Raw genomic sequence first — 5,122 nt, 5'->3', positions numbered from 1 at the left:
GCAGGTCCCCAGGCACTTCAAAACTAGGCCCTCAGCCCGCCATATGCATTTGAGCTTCAGGAAGGAGCCTGCATGCCCCGTTCTCCAAGGAGATGAGAGATCGTGGTTGAATCTTGGGGGAGAGAGTTTTAGGTGAGGTATTCAGGGTCCTCAGCTGTCCAGGTAGAGCAGCTGCCTGGAAACTGACCTGGCTGGGAGGTTGCTGACTGCCTTTCAGAAGGGCAACCCAGGATCCCTTTCTGTATTATACAAACTGGCCAAGTGAACCCAGATTTGAAGGAGTCAGTGTCACGGTGGAGCATGTGGGGAGTGGAACATGTTTCCAAGGCACAAAGTCCATACCATCTGAAGGAGGACCTCAGCCAAAATCTGGGAGTGGAGGGTCATCAGAGCCCAAGATACAAGGCTGATAATCAGAGCAGCAAATTCCGAGTGGTGGGAAAACTAGAACAAAAAACCAGGAAGGCAGACAGAAGTGTGTCCCATGGGCATGACCTGCACTGGGCATGGCCAGGGCCAGACATGGCAAGATCGGTTTAAGGTTGCGCTCCTCCATGGCAGGTCTAGGGTAGCACAGTTCCACAGAAGACCACACCTTCTGGCTAGTTAAGACTGAATATGCTGCCTGACTTCGGTGGACTGATTCATGAACACGACTGGTGTTGGTATCTGGAGAGATGAACCCAACCAGGTGCCTCGAGGCCTGCCAAGATCCCAAGTGCCACTTCCTGGGGTGCTCGCTGAGGTGTTACCGCCAAGTGATGAAATGGATCAGAAGTTTAACCAACAAAGTGGCATCCCCAGGAAGCAATATGCTCGACTGTGTAGCCAGAAGGACCTCTATTTACTTCAGCAAAGCCAATCACTCTAGAAAATCATTCATTACTTTATTACTAAGTGTCTCGACTTCTGATTTCCTTTGCTCACCTAGGACTTATTTCTGATTACATTTTGACCATTGATAAACCCAAAATCCTCCAGAAAATTCTTCCTTGGAAAACTGTAACAGTTTTTTTTTTTTTAATTGGTGGAAAAAAGTATACTGCTTTAGTCCATGATTGGAATTATTTGATTTTTTACTCAGAGTGGGCTAATCAGGGCTAATATGAAAAAGAGAGCTGTGTGCTAAAATAGGAAGCAGAGACCACCGATAGCAGGCCACTTCAATTATCTTCTAGGAGAGCAAATGTTTCATGCAGGGCAGGAGGTTTAGGTCTTGTGCACAGAGGGTACATGTATGCAATGGAAGTCACATTACTCAGCCAGGAGAAGAAGGAAATACTGCCACTTATGGCAACTGGATGGACCTAGAGATTGTCGTACTGAATGAAATAAGTCAGACAGAGAAAGTCAAATATCAGATGACATTGCTTATATGTAGAATCTAAAAAATCAAAACAAAGAGAGTCACAGATGAAGAAAACAACCTTACAGTCCAGGGGGGAAAGGGAGAAGGAATCAATTCGGAGATTGGGATTGACATATACGCGCTACCATACATAAAGTAGATAACAAGGAGCTGCTGTATAGCATGGGGAACTCTACTCAGTACTGTGTAATGACCTATATGGGAAAAGAACCGAAGAAAGCGTGGATGCCTGTATATGCATAACTGATTCACTTCGCTGTACAGCAGAAACTAGCACAACATTTTTAAATCAACTATACTCCAATTATAAAATTTTTAAAAAGTAAAGAAACTAACACAATACTGTAAATCAACTACACTCCAATAAAACATTTTTAAAAATAGAAAATACACTTCGTCAGTTAAAAGAGGCTAGGTTTGGGGGAACATACAACCCCATGATGTCTATGGCTTGCAGCCATGAAGGTTTGCTTCTCGTTCAGGCTGTGTGTCCACTCTGAGCTCACTGCCTCTCTGCTCCATGATGAATGCTCCAGGGAACCCGGGCAGGTGATGAAGCAGCCTCTAGCTGGAACTTGGACAACTTTATGGCAGAAGGAAGAGACATATGGCAGGTCACTCAGAGCTCTTAGAGCTTCTTCTTGGACACAGCTCACATTTCACTGGCCCAGGGAAGTCACCTGGCCCAGTGTGAAGTTGGGGCAGGAATGTGTAATCCTCCTGCAGAGATGGGCCGCTGCACGAAGAGGCACTGAATATGAGTTCAACCCACCATGGGAGCATAAGCTTCTAACATATTTCTGAAAGAACCAGCTTTATGTGACGTTGGGTGGTCATTTTATTTCTCTAGCCCTCAGCCTTTTCATTGAGTAAATGGGAATCGTAACACTTACCCTCTCTTCCTTACAGGGCCATGGAGAAAATTAACCACGTGATTAAATATGAAATTGCTTGATGAATGATTCTTAAAGCACCCCAGGGACAAAGGGCATACATTGACCATATTTGGGATATAAATTGCAGTTTATGTCAAAAGCAAAGACTGGTGGCCAGTGACAAACCATGTCTTTCCCCTGAGCTGTTGGAAAGGAAGGCAGCCTGGTGGGTGAGTGGGTTCAGTAAGGCAGTGCCCATAAGTGTAGCCTAGATAGTTGGGAGGACTGGGGAGGGAGAGGCCATCTTGCTGGCACATTAGTCTACTCACTGTAATGGACTTTTTCCTTTAAACAACTCTTTTATCCACCTGCCTTCCTGGTGACCTGGTTAGTCCAGGTCTAAACACTGATCCACATTAAAGGGATGTAAATGCAATAGGATGCGTGCATGCTAAGTTGCTTCAGTCGTGTCCACCTCTTTGCAACCCTATGGAGTGTAGCCTGCTAGGCTTCTCTGTCCATGGGATTCTCCAGGCAAGAATACTGGAGTGGGTTGCCATGCCCTGTTCCAGGGGATCTTTGTGATCAAATCCAGATCTCCTGCATTGCAGGCAGATTACGGCTGTGCCGCTGGGGAAGCAAAATATCATTGGATTGCTACCTGCATTTTGTAGCTAAGGACACAAGACGTTCAAGGTCACACAATAAGTAAACACACAGCGTCTCCTTTAAGCACTTATATACAGAAATATTTAATCCTTGCAACAACTGTATGAGGCAGGAGCTATAACTATGCCCATTTCACAGATGAGGAAATTGAGGTACAGAGAGGCTAAATAATTTGCCCACTGTCCCACAGCTCATTAGTGGCCAGTACTGGGGGAGCCCTGGTGTTGAGCATCCACAGTTGCACATTTTTCTCCCCACAATTTAACATCTCTGAAATGTGGATGTGTCTTTAATTGATTGTGTATCATAGCTGAAGAATCAGTATTTTTCTTAGTGGTATATAAAATAACGGGGCTTCTTAAAATTGATGACATCTTAGTTAAAATCAATGTAATAAGAGACTTGATTTCTTCTTGATCCACCCCTTCCCACTTCCCTTCATCAATTTTGAGATTTAAAAGTGATCCTTCCCCCTGGATGGAGGGGAAATCAGACATAGATCCTATCATCATTCTTTCTTCTTTCCTCCAGCCCTCTAGGGGAAAACACAGGAGACGTTGCTGACAAAAGGTGGCCAGTTCAGGAGCAAGGCAGCACTCAGGCTGTGGACTGCTCCTGGGCAAGATGGGGTATTGGGAGAGAGGGGTGCTATCCAGCCAGCATTTCCAGGAGGTCAGAGCCCCAGCCAGATTCCCACACACAGCACCCATTTGTGAGCCCCAGTGCTGAGAGCAGTCCCATTCCCTGATGTGCAGAGATGAAGCCAGGAAACCCGAGTAGGAACTCAGGGGCAACTGCAGAAGGCACGTCTAAGGCGCTGCAGTTACTGAACAAGACACGAATCTGTGTCCATTTCTTGGGGGGTAAATACAACCACATGTGGCTGAAACCCTCACATCATTTAGTCTGCGCTGACATGAATCCCCTTGGAAGAGTTAGCATTTGGTTAGGTAAACGTTTCCCCTCTCCCTCCCCTCCTCACCTCCCTCGTTCTCCATCAATATCTTGCAGATGTTGGAACAAGCCGCTGACGGACTTCTTTCCCACATTGGAATGCTGGCCTGGGGAACGATGCCTCAGCGCTTTCTGGCCGCCTGCTACCCTCGGCTACAACGGGCCTCCTACACCCTCTTACTTGCGCATCAAGCCTCTGGCTGCTTGCTGCCAAGTATTAAGTGCTTGTTCCACAAACCTGGTGTAGATTATCACTTCGCCGTATAGATGTATCTAATAGAATTAAATAGTTGGCTCCTGACCAGTAACAGATGTGCTACATATAATGCAATAATAATGAGATTGAAACCACCATGTAATATCGAGGGAAGAGTGGAGGGCGACTTGCATTTCTCTAGTTTGAAAGAAAAGGAAAGCAGAGAGGTTGGCCATTTATTTGCACCGAATGAGCTGTATCTCTGTGTTACAAACTCTACGAGGAGTGCCTCTTGCAACCCCGTGCACACCCGTGAAATGAGAGGCAAATAGGGTAGGAAGGGGGGTGGTTTGTGCTAGAGGAGGATTGGTCCAGCTCAATGACCCCTGCCCCTCCTCCCAACCTGGTGCTGCTGGCTTTGGAGGGCTGTATTGGGATCATACTGGGACATGCTTTTGCAGGTTGCTTCAGGTGAGAGATGACCAGTGGAGCCTGAGCTCGGGAGGCCAGCCACGTGGGCAGGAGGAAGACAGAAGTGTAGAGGGGGGGAAAAGGAAGCCAGGCTGCTTGCTGGGCAGGCCCCCAATGTTCCCAAGTGGGGACTGCAGGGCTCTCTCCTGGTGTTGTGCAGTTCCAGAACCTTCCTCAGAATTAGCACAAGCTGGTCTCTGGAGACGCCTGCTTCCCAAGAGTTCTCAACTCTGGTTCCTAGGACTCCTAAAACAGGAGACCTGGGAGGGAGTATGCATACGGTGAAGGGGTAGCCAAGCTCAACACTGGAGGTCAAAGGGCAACCACAGGGTGGAATTCCTGCTGTACAGCAGTGCTTACTGTGAATTCAGAGCTGCAGTTTTTCTGAGTGTTTTGATCTGTTACTGTACCTTATTCCTGTCTTCTTCAACTCCATTGCCCTCCTTTCCTCTACTCTTCAATATTAATGTCTTTGTCAGTTAGTTATTGCTGACTAACAAACAATTCCCAAAACTTAAATATATGCTTTATTTATTTGTTTTTCTCACAATTCTCTGTGTCAATTTGGTTGATTTGAGGCAACTCAGG

General features: G+C 46.5%; 1 long non-coding RNA gene across 1 annotated transcript; it reads right to left on the bottom strand.

Annotated features, from left to right (window-relative positions):
* Positions 1-432: 432 nt before the first annotated feature.
* Positions 433-4,108, bottom strand: LOC123331415. The gene is made up of 2 exons (XR_006548045.1): positions 3,896-4,108; positions 433-1,952 (listed from the first exon to the last, which is right to left on the bottom strand). It is a non-coding gene; the product is annotated as an uncharacterized LOC123331415 (long non-coding RNA).
* Positions 4,109-5,122: the final 1,014 nt, after the last annotated feature.

Source organism: Bubalus bubalis, chromosome 23, assembly GCF_019923935.1.
Source record: "Bubalus bubalis isolate 160015118507 breed Murrah chromosome 23, NDDB_SH_1, whole genome shotgun sequence".
NCBI classification, from domain to species: domain Eukaryota; kingdom Metazoa; phylum Chordata; class Mammalia; order Artiodactyla; family Bovidae; genus Bubalus; species Bubalus bubalis.
The sequence above is the reverse complement of the archived record's forward strand: the minus strand, read 5'-3'. Positions and strand labels throughout refer to the sequence as shown.